The sequence below is a fragment of the Schistocerca cancellata genome, chromosome 8 (assembly GCF_023864275.1).
Source record: "Schistocerca cancellata isolate TAMUIC-IGC-003103 chromosome 8, iqSchCanc2.1, whole genome shotgun sequence".
Lineage (NCBI taxonomy): Eukaryota > Metazoa > Arthropoda > Insecta > Orthoptera > Acrididae > Schistocerca > Schistocerca cancellata.
The window spans coordinates 146,672,596-146,689,175 of NC_064633.1; positions in this window are offsets into that span (position 1 = coordinate 146,672,596).

A 16,580-nucleotide genomic window follows, 5' to 3' on the forward strand; every position below is an offset into this window, starting at 1 on the left:
CCTCGAGCTCATAGCGCCTCTTAAATGAGCGTGAACAGGCTACTTTTCCCCTTTACCACCAGAGAAAGACAACAAAGCTTCGACTGCCACAGCGGCGCCACCACCAGAAACGGAGGGCGACTGCTTCACACCACGCGCTGCGGCGCGCTCTTCAAAACAGCAATTTTTACTACGGCTCAAACGTGATTATCCACGATGAACCACCGAAACGAACCACACAACACGAATGGGCGGGGCTTGGGTACTTGAATTCACTACTCAACCTTGACGTCCTGAGTCGGTGAACCACGAAGCTCCGAGACCGCGCAGAGACGGCCACCGGACCCAGCCGACTGTACCGCAAGGAGATAGCCTTCCTGGTCCGCACCAACCGACCCACTGCCCGCTGGTACGTCCGCGACTGCTCTGCTCCGTCGCGACTGCACTGCTGGTGCGTTTCCCACTCACAGACACACGACGGCGGAAATACTGGCTCGGACCCAACCATGCAGAGGAAACAAGCACACTCGCTAAACGACATCCCTGCACTAGGAAAGGACCGACCGGAGTTCCACAAGATGATAATTGGAGGGCGCCCAGGAGCGCTCGGAGAACCAGTTACACGTCGAGCGATGAGAGGACCGACCTCTCAGAGGCAGTATGCCGACAACATTTAAGATAACCAGTCAAAGGAAACAACGAGAACTACACACACAACCTGACAAACACTTACACGAAGACCTGAACGATACCCAACAGTAACTAAGCACACACGAAGACAAATCGGGACTCGATGCACGCGCGCGCGTGCACACGCACGCACACACACACACACACACACACACACACACACACACACACACACACACACACAAAGCCGACTCATGAACGATCGGCGAGCCAAAACGCGTCGTCCGGTAGGACGACCGACCGACCATCCACCAAGACCGTGGCCCGGCTCAAGTGACACATGGCAGCAATGGTCGGGCGAGCCATGTCGGCGGATAGGTCACTGCACCAACCCGACTGCACTAGTGCCGCATGCAACTCCTCGAGTGGCAGGTCCGGACTGCGCTCCAAACACGATCAAGCTGACTGGCAGACTCGAACTCGCAACCCGAACTGCGACCAACTGCCAATCCGAACTCCGACGCCGAACTCCTACCAACTAACTTACAAGAGACAACGAGCGGGACGTAAGAGCAGCCGAGCAAAGATACTACAAGAGGGGATATATCGATACGCGCTGCAAACGCCGCTCACGGCAAGGCAAAGCAGCAACTCAGTGACAGTCGTAATTAAAATTAAGGCAGTGAGGTGAAAGTACGTTAAAAACAGAGTGCAAAATACATGATGGCGGGAACACGAGCTACGCACGGCTCACCCAGTACATCTATGGGGTATGTTCATTAGCACGTAGAAGATAAAGCTTAGTTCAAGAAAGAGTCCCACTCAAATGGCTGTCACGAGAACCGTTATTTACATAAATCGGTTCAAAAATGGTTCAAATGGCTCTGAGCACTATGGGACTTAACATCTGAGGTCATCAGTCCTCTAGAACTTAGAACTACTTAAACCTAACTAACCTAAGGACATCACACACATCCATGCCCGAGGCAGGATTCGAACCTGCGACCGTAGCGGTCTTGCGGTTCCGTACTGAAGCGCCTAGAACCGCACGGTCACCACGGCCGGCCATAAATTGGCGATTTACGAAATAAGTACATATTTTTAGTGGGTACATCAATGATGACGTCCAGTAATGAATTCAACGAGTAAAAAATACTTTGTGACGGCTATGCGAGTCAAGAATACAGGTTACATAGGTGGATACATTTAATTCCATGGAATAGAAATAGCAGCCAAGCAGTAGCAAAACGCAGGTTTATTAAACTTTGGCCATGTTTTTAGAACTACCTTCTTCAGAAGCTGTTGTACGTAGAATCACACTATCTATAGCTAATATGGGAGTCGTTGACTGTCTAATACGTCATCCACTTGATCACCAGTTAAAATACATTATGTAAAAGCCATCTACTGTAGGGCTTTGTCTTAAAACTTTTTAAAATATCACATATATAACGCTCTATAGTAGATGGTTACTACCTTCATGAAATGTTTTTTAAATGGTGATTAAGTTGGCGACATATGCTAGAAGGGGTCAACAACTCCCACTTTGGCAACAGATACAGTAATTCTACGTGCAATATCTTCTTAAGAACACGGTTTTAAAACCGTCGACACCATGCTCAATTTTTAATAAACCTGTATTTTGCAACTGGTTGACTATTATTTCTATTCAATTGAAGGTCTTGCATGCACAGTTGCTGAAGCGGAACCATATTCAAAATTTAGTTGGTACTTCTGCGCCCAAGTCGTCAAGTGCCATGTGATCTCAGCACCGCGTGGGTGACTAGGAGTCTGTAGTACAGGAGGCAACATCGTGAGGCTAATTAACTAATGTTATTCCTGACAGACACGCTGTTTGCTGCCTGCAGGACTCGGCGGTGTACCGTCGCGTCCGAAACAAACGCGCACACAGCCCGGTCCCGGGTGTAGACTTGTTTGTTGGGGGGCTGGCCTGTTTACGCTGCTCCCTGGGAGGCCTCGCTGCAGCGCTTGTGTGCCGAACTGTACTGTTCCGCCGCAAAACAACAGACGCCGCTATCGATTTCAAATTGAATGTTTATCGTGTGCGCCGCCGGACTCGGAGCTGCACTTGGACGGGGGAAGTGGATGGGAGGCGGACAGAATAAGCAGTAAGCAGGAGCAGCCGGTATGCTCGGACCACATGAAAGTGGGTTAGAGCGGGGGAGGGGGGGGGGGGGGCGGGGCCCAAACACACACGCCAACACAGGGCTAGGTGGGGGTAGTTGAAGTAAACAGCGGCGACTACTGTCCTCGAAATGACCTGTCGTCTGTTACCGTTTGGCAGGAGATGCCCGGAATAAAAGGAGAGAGAGACAGACTCTGCGGGTTTAAATAAAGGTGGTACCGAGTGTAATGCGCAGAGGGCCGCCACCATTTGCTGCCAGAGCTACAGTGGAGAGAGGGGTTGGAGGGCAGCGGGCGAAATAAAAAGCGCGGTGGTCGCTTTTTGCGCGCTTGTCGCCGACGTTTTATCAGCGCATAATCAGCGCCCGTGTCACGCGTGCGAGCAGTTTTCGGCCGACAGGGCAGTCAAAAATCATTGCGCCGCCATAACCGTTGCTGACGGCCATTGCGACGCCGGAAATGGCTATGCGTGTGCTCGTATGTGTGCGTGTGTGGGTGGGCGGCGATCGTCTCTAATTATTGCCGCGGCCGGAGGGAGAGGGTGAGGGCGGATCTGCGCCCGCCGATAATGTTAAAGGGAAAACACAATGATCGCGTTTTATTCTCGCCAGTGGGCCTGGCGTGCGATTTGCAGACCACTACGTCCACGGCCGTCTGCCACAGAGGACTTGTGCTGCCGACAGTGTCAAAACACAAGAAACACGTAATCAATAACATGTACTTCTTTTAGCGTTGTCACCGAATCGTCATATCTTTGTTAATAAAGACCAATTTATTACCGAGCGAGGGGGGCAGTGGTTAGCACTGGACTCGCATTCGGGAGGACAACGGTTCAATCCCGCGTCCGGCCATCCGGATTGAGATTTTCCGTGATTTCCCTAAATCGCTCCAGGCAAATGCCGGGATGGTTCCTTTGAAAGGGCACGGCCGACTTCCTTCCCCATCCTTCCCTAATCCTATGAGACCGATGACCTCGCTGTTTGGTCTCTTCCCCCAAACAACCCCAAAACCAATTTATTTCTCTTTCTGTCTATGTTTCTTCTTATTCCTTTTCTTTATATGGATTTTTTTAAATATTCGATATGCGACTCCTATGGACTACGGAAGCGGCTATTTCTGATTTAACTTCCTGTTTTACCCACAATTTTTCATTCGATCAGAGCGCTGTTGTTTCTGGATTTCAGATCACTTTCCGCAGTTTTCTTTTTTGGTTTTCTCTGAGGTTCGAAATCTATAGCCTTCTTCCGAAATATATCTCTGTTCAGAGTTCCATATTCTTCCACTTCACCTCTTTCAAACAAATTCTTATTTCATAGAGCCTTTATACCCGAGGGGACTTCATCCGTTCACATGTTGAAGAATTCTCTTACATAACTGTTTTCATTCATCCAACCAGATAGCCGTAAAACATCATTTCACGTTTCCTCGTTGCTACTTTTATTCGTTCAGTTTTCTTCGTGTTTCACTGGTCAAAATATTTTCCTTCGAGTATTCCCAACTTCCTTTTCCATATTTTCTGTTTCCAGGCATTTGACCGCGTATAAACATTCCAGTTTCATTGCTCTAACATCATGCTGTAATTCTGCTTGAGATGAGGTTAATCTCTAATTGTACGCGTCCCTACGTAACTGAATGGCCGTATCCACATTGCCAACACCAAGTTCTTTGCCCTCTCCATAACAGTCGTTCTTCTGTATTAAGTCTCTAAGATATTTAAATTTTATTTACTCTTTTAACTTTCAAGTAATCTGTATTGAGCATGGCTTCTTTAATAGGTTTCATATAATCTCTTTTTGTGTAAGCTATTTGAATACTTGTTTTCTCCGCATTTCTTTTCAAAATGCTGACTTTTCTTGTTGCTACTACTATATCTCCGAACAGTGTGGCAATGTCGTCGGGAAAAGGTAATCCCAGAAATATCAGATTTTAGCTTAGCTACACTTGATCATTTACTCCACACAATTCTTCTTCCTATTCAGGGATCATCTTTGGAAGGGCACAATTGAAGAAAATTGTATAACAGCTGTTCGAACATCGAAAGCTTCAGATATCTCTCCCAAAGAATTAAATTCACATGTTTTTTTTATTCCTATTTCCAAATTAGTCGCACGTCTGTTGTTTCTTCATCAACAGAGACGTATGCCTCCTTAAAGCCCACAAACACAGCTACATAAATCACACATCTTGCTGATCTAACATTACTTAATTGTTAATATATACTATTATTTTTAATTTTCTTAATATTACGTGGAGGGTCGTTTTAATAGGTGTTTTTAATGGACAAATTAAATATAGTTAACTTATAGCTAGTTCTTACAGGATAGCGGCACAATAGAATGTTGGAATGATCGTAGCTTTCAGCGCACCAGGTCACCAGTATACAGCAGTATCCATAATTGCTTCCAAGGTTATCGGGTATATGCCGGATACAATCGTCGATGATCCACGATATTTCGGCAAACAACTGTTTCGCCATCATCAGAAGGTACTGATTCCATTACTACAGCCTGATGATGGTGGTATGATTATTCACCGAAATATCGTGGACCTTCGACCATTGTATCTGGCAGTACAATTGTTGACAAAGGTTACTACTGGAATCTACACTAAAAACAAAGTGAAAGTGTCTGTACAACGTATTGCCAGCAACGGTTCGTTTGTGACGTACGATAACGTCGTTCGTATCGTGTGCACCAATGTAACACATCGCTGGAGCGTGTTGTCATACCGTCAGCTACACTCCTGGAAATGGAAAAAAGAACACATTGAGACCGGTGTGTCAGACCCACCATACTTGCTCCGGACACTGCGAGAGGGCTGTACAAGCAATGATCACACGCACGGCGCAGCGGACACACCAGGAACCGCGGTGTTGGCCGTCGAATGGCGCTAGCTGCGCAGCATTTGTGCACCGCCGCCGTCAGTGTCAGCCAGTTTGCCGTGGCATACGGAGCTCCATCGCAGTCTTTAACACTGGTAGCATGCCGCGACAGCGTGGACGTGAACCGTATGTGCAGTTGACGGACTTTGAGCGAGGGCGTATAGTGGGCATGCGGGAGGCTGGGTGGACGTACCGCCGAATTGCTCAACACGTGGGGCGTGAGGTTTCCACAGTACATCGATGTTGTCGCCAGTGGTCGGCGGAAAGTGCACGTGCCCGTCGACCTGGGACCGGACCGCAGCGACGCACGGATACACGCCAAGGCCGTAGGATCCTACGCAGTGCCGTAGGGGACCGCACCGCCACTTCCCAGCAAATTAGGGACACTGTTGCTCCTGGGGTATCGGCGAGGACCATTCGCAACCGTCTCCATGAAGCTGGGCTACGGTCCCGCACACCGTTAGGCCGTCTTCCGCTCACGCCCCAACATCGTGCAGCCCGCCTCCAGTGGTGTCGCGACAGGCGTGAATGGAGGGACGAATGGAGACGTGTCGTCTTCAGCGATGAGAGTCGCTTCTGCCTTGGTGCCAATGATGGTCGTATGCGTGTTTGGCGCCGTGCAGGTGAGCGCCACAGTCAGGACTGCATACGACCGAGGCACACAGGGCCAACACCCGGCATCATGGTGTGGGGAGCGATCTCCTACACTGGCCGTACACCACTGGTGATCGTCGAGGGGACACTGAATAGTGCACGGTACATCCAAACCGTCATCGAACCCATCGTTCTACCATTCCTAGACCGGCAAGGGAACGTGCTGTTCCAGCAGGACAATGCACGTCCGCATGTATCCCGTGCCACCCAACGTGCTCTAGAAGGTGTAAGTCAACTACCCTGGCCAGCAAGATCTCCGGATCTGTCCTCCATTGAGCATGTTTGGGACTGGATGAAGCGTCGTCTCACGCGGTCTGCACGTCCAGCACGAACGCTGGTCCAACTGAGGCGCCAGGTGGAAATGGCATGGCAAGCCGTTCCACAGGACTACATCCAGCATCTCTACGATCGTCTCCATGGGAGAATAGCAGCCTGCATTGCTGCGAAAGGTGGATATACACTGTACTAGTGCCTACATTGTGCATGCTCTGTTGCCTGTGTCTATGTGCCTGTGGTTCTGTCAGTGTGATCATGTGATGTATCTGACCCCAGGAATGTGTCAATAAAGTTTCCCCTTCCTGGGACAATGAATTCACGGTGTTCTTATTTCAATTTCCAGGAGTGTAGTTGCTGTGGTTGGCACAAGACGATTGGGTATGGAAATGATGAATTGCTCGTACTTATGCAGAACCATTCCTGCCGGGCTACACATGAACATCTGTGTCAGTAGCTCGTTGTCTGAGAAAGCCAGGTCGCTATGCACCAGTGATGGTCAGTGCCGTTAGGCCGCGACGTCGCAGAACAGTAGAAGCAGTGAAGGCAGTTCTGCATTCTGTGAAACACTCACCGAATATAAGTGTACAGAGGTTATCTGCATGTAATGAACTATCATAGCAGTCTGTGTGTAGAAGAGTTCATGAATTATTACTGCATCCCTCTGTAGGAGCTGAACCCAAGTAATTATTTTGAACCCAGTAGTACATTCTGTTACTGACTGCTGAAGCAATAAGCCACACATCAGCAGTTTCTCTGTAAGGTACCCGCAATGGACAAAGCAACATTTATCAGAAATTACATTTGAATGAAAACTGATACCATAGTCTCAGGAAAATACACACGCCATCTTGTAGGTCCAGTCCCACTACCGTTTCTCCATCACCGTTTGGGCAGGAATTGTTTTTGATTGCCTACTTGGATCGTTTGAATTGCCAGACCGTTCTTCCTAATCTACTGGAGAATGTTCCGCTGGAAATGCAACAAAGCACCTGACTACTCCGGGATGGAGTCCGTGCACATTACCCCGTGCTGTGGGTCATGTTTGAATGAACACTATTACGGGAAGTAGACTAGAGGTGGTGGTCCTTATGTTTTGGCATCACGATCTCCCTATTTCACATCCGGTGACTTTTGGTTACTGAGATCACGTGAAAGAGTATTTGTGCTCCTAATGACTTAACACAAGAGATGTGGAGTACATTCCACAGTGCTGCTGAACAGAGCAAAGTATTCCCATTAACTTCAAAAATGGCTCTGAGCACAATGGCACTTAACTGCTGAGGTCATCAGTCCCCTAGAACTTAGAACTACGTTAACCTAACTAACCTAAGGACATCACACACATCCATGACCTAGGCAGGATTGAACCTGCGACCGTAGCGATCGCGCGGTTCCATACTGTAGCGCCTAGAGCTGCTCGGCCACTCCGGCCGGCATTCCTATTAACTGTTGTGTCCCAATAAAGTGTTAAAATCAGGAAACAAAAGGTTGTCAGAAATAAAAGGAACATCACAATAGGCGTGTCATTTAGGATACACAATTTTCATGGGTGAGGTAGTGAGACAGAGAGGGATCTTTCAGTTTATCATATATGTGCTGACCAGATTTTGTTTACATCTCACAGCTCGTCATATTACTGTTTTCCAAAGTCGAAACCAATTTGGGAAATTATGTAACTTTTTGATGAATACTGGTAATAGATTATGGAAGCAGTCTTATTTTTATTTATTCCAAAACTACGTACAAAAGGTCTGACGGTCAACTCAGTATTGATGCATCATGTTTCCTCCCCTTTTTAAAACCGTTTTGCCAGATTTTGGTTTACTTTAAGAGATCTTTTTTAATATTTAACTATTCATGGCAACACCGTCATATATTACACAAGCAGTATTAGGAAGGATCCTTTTACTTTACACCATTCCTTTAATAAAAAAGATACTTATAAAAATCGCATGTCCTCTGAAATGCCGAACGTCATACCAAGGCGTAACATTTTTATTATATAATAAACACTGTTAAAATGTAATTTTAAATGTATTACATCCCGTTTATTTACTATTTTATTTAATTATTTCGTTTCCTGCGTTGTGTACTTCTAACGATATTGGAAAATAAAGTTCATTTTAACAGTGCATTTAATTAGTTGAAATACGAATACAACGCAGGGTAATTAAAAACTAGTGTCCCATATAAATAATATTTTAGTTAGAAACTGCACATTTAGAACGCATCTATTCATAGTCTCACTCGTATACCTACAGAAATACAGCACTGAACAACATATTTCAGCGTCTTACATAGCCGTTTTGAGCTACAAGGAGCTTCATGAATTATTACTCATACTGCTTCCGGATGTCATCTTCGGATATAGTTTCTCACACAACTTCCACATATAACTGCACATGGTCTAGCTAAGTTGCTGGTAATTCAGGGCAGATTAGATGCAGTTTTCTTAAGTGCAAAACTTACTAGGACAGATATATGGATCGTCTTGTCCATAGGACATTATGTATGTTTCTGAAAATTGGGAGTACCACGAAAGAGGTTTATGCACTGGCATTATTGTATCTATAGGAAGAGCCCATTTTCTTAACGTCATTCTGTTGTGAAATTATGGACGTGTTTCATGCTGAAATATTAATCTCCTCTATAAAAATCAATATGTAGTCAGCAAACAGATATCCTGCAAACCTCAGCTCTCTCTCTAGTCGCGAATTGGATCCAAACTCGGTGCCCAGATTGATACCAAGTGGCTTGACTTCAGGAAGGCATTTCATACAATTCCTCACTATCGTCCTGTCGTTTTGTTAACAAAATACGGGATTACCGAGTATCGGAACTGATTTATGACTTGATTCAAGAGTTTACTGCAGACATTTTACTGCCTCAACATGTCGCACTTAATGACCGAAAATCGACATATGAAGATGGCTAACTAAACATGTTTTAGATTCCATTTTGTCACAAATGGCGTTCTCAATGCTGTTGGGGTCTCAATGATTAGTTGGACGTCCCTAGACTTGATCCACGCTCCAAGCCATATTGGAAGGGTTTGAAAGTTGCGTTGTGTATGTGACGAGCAGTGCTTCCGTCTCGAGTTCCAAGTGACAAGTGCTTCCGTCTCGAGTTCCAAGTGACAGGGGTCAAGGACTCCTCCATTTAGCCCGGAATGTTTTTGAGATATGGAGCATACATTTTCAATGAGTGGCACAGGTTTTTGTGCGGTAACAGTTATTTTGCATTTATAAGAGACATAAATGAAGGCAACCAAGGCCCTTGCTTTGTAAAATTTGAACAAGATTGTTGAATCATATAAAGGTGCGAATCCATTGTGTGTAATTGAAATGCATACAACTGACTTCTTTATTTTTAAAGATGCTGCTGCAATATTGTTGTCAATGAGGGAGTATAAGATTTCCAGATGCATTAGGACTAATACTCATTCACCTTAAATAGTTATTAGAAATTCTTACTCTGAAACAAAAGAATGGAAACATGTCAGTGTGTTCAGAACAGGTAAGATCATATCATACTTCACTTGAAAGACCAGCCACGTTTATCGGATGCAAAAAAGCTTGTTGACGGTGTTGTCATTTCTTCCTCAACACCATAGGGAGTTTTACAATAAAATTTGGAACATCTGATCGGAAGCTTGGTATTGTGTACTCCATTGCTACCTCAGAGACCAATATGACGTATTGGTGGCATACTGATTGTGTATGTGTGACGGCTTTCAGGACTGTGTTCGCAATGGAGTGGTCATGCCTCAAAGTCAGTCATATTAGCCCTGCTGTTGAGAACCTGAAAGTGGGGATAACAAGCGAATTAGTTCCCCAAATTGTGATGGCTCTCTATTCTAATTTAATTACCATCGGTATTTGGAATATAATTCTAGGAGATGTGGATCAACTGGGTACTGTCAAGATATTTATCGTAAAAACAATACTCAAAGAAAAATTCGCAGATTGAACAAGTATTGATCTAGAATGTTAATTTCTATTAATTGATCTACATTTGACATCGGCAAAACATCTATCACTTGAATCGATATCGGGCCCCCGACGGTAACACTAAGTAGTTGATACTGATTAGCATCGAAGCTACGAAAACGTCCACACTTAGTGACATTGACAGTAAAGAGCTCTGTGAACAATTTGTTGGAACCTAACACGATTACTGTCAGTGACTGCCTACCTACCAAGCCGTGGTGCGTGTGTCACCGTATTCAGGGCTGGAAAGTGCATTTCTGCAGCGCCGATCTGCACCGCGCTGCCGGTCATCATCCAGACGAAGTGAGTTGTGCAGCTGCAGATTGTAACTACACAGATGACACAAAATGGTGACCGCAAACTCCTAGGGTCGAAACTACTTCGGTAGAGTGCAGGACATGAATCGAGTTCTGCTTGCTCATAAGCCAGAAGCAGAGACTTGATTCAATGTGCAGTCATAAAGAAGAACTTCGTAATTCCCCAGTCTCCGCAAAGAGGCGTTTCTAGGGCGGAATAAGCGTTTTATCAAATACAATAGTGAGCCTGTTCACTGGGGCCTTCCCAGGAAAGTCCCACAACGCTGCCTAGCCAAGCGTATCCCATAGACACCCGCCAGACAGACTATATCGTCGCACCTTCCCTACTTTGGAGTCAACCTCACCTCGCTTTAAGTATTTTAAAATGTCTTAGCCACAGTACATGGGGAGCCGACAGGACCTGTCTGCTCCAGTTTTACAGGGCGTTTGTGCGGTCTCGGCTCGATAACGGGTGCACGGTATATGGGTCTGCGAGGCCTTCTTACCTAAAGATGTTGGACGTTGTGCACCATGAAGGGTTTCGGTTGGTCACTGGGGCATTCATAACTAGCCCCATACCAAACCTCTGCAGAGGCCGGTGAACCGTCACTTCATATGCGGCGGCGGCTACTTACGGTGCGCCAGGAGTATGAAACCTTGTCCACACCATACACACCTGCATACCATACCGTTGCTCAGCCTCTTCTGGCACGGCTGTTTCATAACCGGCAACGAGCGACGCGTCCCTATGGGATTCGCGCACAGGATTGCCTCACTGCGAAGGATATGGCTGGTCTTCATGTTTTCCGTCGCGGTTGGAGCAGATTTCCACTTTGGCTCCTCCGGAGACACAGACTTATTTTAGATTTGACTAATTTTAAGAAAGATAATACACCAGATACTACATTACAATCTCTGTTTTCTAACATTTTAGATGTGCATCACGGTTTTACCGTCGTTTACACTGACGGCTCCAAACAAAAGAATTTCCTTGGCAGTTCTGTAGTGTTCTCTGGTCATGTTACCCGGAATCGCCTGCCTAATGAATATACCGTTTTCGCAGCGGAGCTCCACGTGATCCTGAAGGCACTGGAGCAGATGAATCGTGTTCGGGGCAATCGATTTCTCCTCTTCTCCGTTTCTCTTAGTGCCTTACAATCATTAGAGAATCTGCACCCAACTGAGGAGATGGTCTAGCTGATATACGACCAACTGTATTTGCTCCAACGGTGGGGTCAGGAGGCGTCCTTCTGCTGGGTGCCTGGTCATGTAGGAATATGGGGCAATGAACAGGACGATCGGGCTGCCAAGGAGGCCTGCAGAGAGCAGAATGTGGTCCAGTATCCTATTCCCTTGCAGTCTGTCATCTCTGCCCTCCACAAAAAGTGCATGGAGTTGTGGGAGGAAGAATGGCTGGTGGTGATGGCCAATAAACTGTGGTTGGTATAGTCAACAACTCGGCTGTGGCGTTCCTCATGCCGGTTGCTCAGGCGGGAAGAAGTGACCCTCACGCGTCTTCGGACTGGGCACTGTCCTCTCACACATAGCTTTCTATTACGACGGGAGGATCCCCCGTTTTGTGATGCTTGTGGTGTGCACATCTCTGTCCGCCACATTTTAACAGACTGCATTTTATACCGTGATGCAAGGGCAGAAGCGCACGTTGATGGGAATCTGCCCTGTGTTTTAGCTAATGATGACACGTGTGTGTCTAGGGTTTTAAAGTTTTGTGATGTTTCTGGACTCTGGCCTAAACTTTTAGGCTGGAGGTTTTAGTGTATTGCAAGGTGGCTGGCTCCTCCCTTTTTTCCTTGTGGTCAGCCACCAATTCCATCTGATATATTGTTTTAGCTCCCTCTACAAAATTCTTCCTGCGTTGTCCATGTCTTACTGCTGGCGGCATGCTTCATCCCACGCTTTGGTGTGAGTAGGTCCGTATTTTTCCAAGCTTGTTACCTGTGTTTTACGTTCTGTTTTATCTTACGGTTCTGAGTCTTTTCTTGACACCCGTCTCAATCTGTTACTGAGCGGGCGCTGAAGACCTTGCCGTCGTGCGCCCATACAACCTTCTCCATCCATCCATCCATCAATCACCTCGTTAGTGTCCACTGTCTGGGCAGTCAATCAACGTGCCCGTTACAAATGGAATATCTTCCACTATATGACTCACGAATTTGTCAGCCAACTGCCGTTAGCTCATATTCGATTCGGTAGAAACTTCTAGAACAAATGGTAATTCCGCCTTAGACTACAAATTCAGGCAAACAAATTCGTTTCACTGCCTTATGACGGGAATGTGCCCTGGCGTCTGGCTTGAGAATTTCTGCGGCCGTTAGCCCGCATGTGTGACAGTTATTCTTCGCACATACCTCCGTATTAAACAAGCTGGTAACAGCGCTTGTAAGCTGCTATCTCTGCGATCTAAAGCGTCCCGCCTCCGACTCTTCCTTAGCAATGATATGGCCACCACCAGGTGGGTGTCATCCGCTTCTCTACCGGGTGTCAGTCGTAGGCAGTAAGTTCCCCCATCTTCCCATTCTTTCCAGAGTCATAAAATCAGTCCTGTCGTGTCACTTTCAAAGATCGCAGAGGCCGTCATTCTCCCTGCTGTCAGGGCCACTACGAAATTATCCTCAAAACATTGCAACTCTACCGAAATGTTAGTACGAGGCTACGCAGTACCAACCAGTAAATGATTAATAATTCGATAACCCCACATAAAAATGCTATCCCATCCAAAGATATCACGAAATATGAAACATCAAATTTATTCATATTTGATGAAAAAATCTTTCAGTACGAAACTGACCTCAATAGTCAGAGATTTCTTCTTGAATTTAATTTCATTATTCTGTTGTAACAAATTTAAAGTCAAGAGAATCTTTTGGGTTGACTACTGTTCTACTAGTTAACACACTACTGTTACACCACTACGTATTTTATCATATATAAAACGTGGTGTCTTTGTATTTATGGCACTTGAAACAAAAACTTTCATGCTGGTACTTCGAACCAGTTACCTGTTGTGGTATTCAGAACGTTGTTAATTAATTATTTATTTCTAATTTGTCTCATTCTTTTTAACAGTGATGAGGTAGGCATCGTATTTCTCTGGTATCAGAAATTTTTTGGATAGATATAAGCTACGCGCAAAGAGAGAAACGTTTCTTATGTTTCTACTGACAAATGTGGAGTTTTTCCCTTATGACCTCTTAAATTTCCATCTTTCGTGTGTAAAGTTAGTTTCATGAATGCTACAAAAACGTGTGACATTTTACAATTTACATTAATGATGTCGTGGAGAACATTGGAGGTTCAGTGAGGCTATTTTTGGATGATAATTTTCTTTGTACAGATGTTCCAACGCCATAGGACTGTGTCCAAATGGCAGGAGTCGTGAAGAGCACCTATGATTGATGCAGGGACTGACAGTTAGATCTGAAAGCAAATAAACGTAACGTGTTATATAGGGGAGGGGGGGGGGGAATCCACTGCTGTTTAATCGAACTATTGTCGGCAAATCAGTGGAAGCACTATCTACAGTAAAATAAGTAGCAGTTACCATCCGGAGCGATCTAAGACAGAATGACCACATGAATCAAACTGTAGAAAAAGCAGGCGCCGCGCTAAGACGCATTGGAAGAAACCTAAGGTAATGTAATTCATGCAAGAAAGACATGCTTGAAAACATTTCTAAGGCAGATTCTTGAGTACTTCTAATCAGTCTAGGACCCTTACCAGATTGGATTAATAGAAGATACTCTGATCAGCCAGAACGTTATGACCACCAGCCTGCTATTGACATAAACCTGTCCAGGCGGTAGCAGCGTCACCTGGCAAGGAAGGATTCCTTGTCAGACACAACCACGTTGCATGTAGTCTCAGTGAGCGTGCTGTCCGTGTGTAGAATGGGGGAGGTGCGCGATCTATCTGAGTTTGACGAAGGGCAGATTTTGATGGCTCGGAGGTTCGGCAGGAGCATTTCGGAAACTGCAGGACTTGTCGGGTGTTTGTGGAGTGCTGGGTTTAGTGTCTTCAACATGTGCTGAAGCCAAGGTGAAATCACGTCCAGACATCGTGTGGTTGGGTGGCCGCTCGTCATTAGAGATATCGGACGTCGTAGGCGGCGAACTAACATCAGACTTGCCCGCCCGGTTGGCCGAGCGGGAAGGAGCGCCTGGTCCCCGGCACGAATCCGCCCGGCGGATTTGTGTCGAGGTCCGGTGAACCGGCCAGTCTGTGGATGATTTTTAGGCAGTTTTCCATCTGCCTCGGCGAATGCGGGCTGGTTCCCCTTATTCCGCCTCAGTTACACTATGTCGGCGGTTGCTGCGCAAACAAGTTCTCCACGTACGCGTACACCTCCACTACTCTACCACGCAAATATTAGGTTTACACTCGTCTGGTGTGGGACGTTTCCGGGGTGGTCCACCGGGGGCCGAGCAGCACAATAACCCTGGGTTCGGTGTGGGGCCGCTGAGAGGTGAAGTGGACTGCGGCAGTCGTCGTGGGGTTGCGGACCACTGCGGCTGCGGCGGGGACGGAGCCTCTCCGTCGTTTCTAGGTCCCCGGTTAACATATAATACATAAAACATCAGACTTTAATGGTACAAGTGTACTAGTGTGTCTCAACTTACAGTGCACCGAACGCTCCTAACGATGGGCCTACACAGCCGACGACCCATGCAAGTGCCAATGTTAACAGCATGACATCCATAATGACGATCATGTTTTCCGACCGCAGTGGCATTTTTCAGCAAGATAATGCGCCACATCAGAAGGTGAGGAGTGTTGCGGAGTGTTTCGAGGAACACAGAGGCGAGTTCAGATTGATGTGCTGGCCCTCTGATTCGAACCCGATCGAACACAACTGACTGAATGTGCGGTCAGAGCCCATCACCACCCTTCCCAGGTTTTATGAGAATTAGGTCAGTAGAAGTGGTGCCATCTCCCTCCAGCGACATAGCAAGGCCTCAAGGCTTCCTTACCACGACGTGTCGCCACTGTTATCCGTGCCACAGGTACACGTACCGGCAATTAGGTAGGTGGTCATAATGTTCTGGTTGATCAGTATATAGAGAAGATTCACTGAAGAGCAGTACGTTGCATGAAGGGATCATTTAGGCAGTGACAGAGGCGTACACAACAATAGACGACTTTTGCACGACGGACAGGTTTGCTGTTAAAATTCTCAGTACGGACTTCCCGAAAAGAGTCGTCCAAGAGATTTCTTCATCTAAGGCACGTCAAATTAAACACCTTTCTGCCGTGTAGTTTCAAACCTTACTTTATTTGGCAGCCAGTTTCAGCGTTTTGCTACACCATCTTCAGTCCCTGATCGACGTGTAGGAAGATCCTACCTCGGTTGTGATCGAAACAGAGGCCACTATTACTGATATTAGTAGATTTTTGCTATAGCGATCACTTCAACCACCATCCACCGAATATGGAGGAACAACGCTGAAATCGGTTGGCAAATAAAATAAGGTTGGTAACTAAACGGCTGAAAGGTGTTTAATTTCACATCTTGTATCGACCAGCCGAGTCCACAACCATCTCTGAAAAGATGGACATACAGATTTTTTCACGTAAGTCCAAAGGATTTATTGGCCGTTGTCATTGGAGATATCACTACCTCCCACTTAAGTCTCACGAAATAACCTTTACCGTCATCACGCTTCCCAAGCGCCATCCGTGAATGGTGTAGAGAGAAAGGGGGACTCATTAATA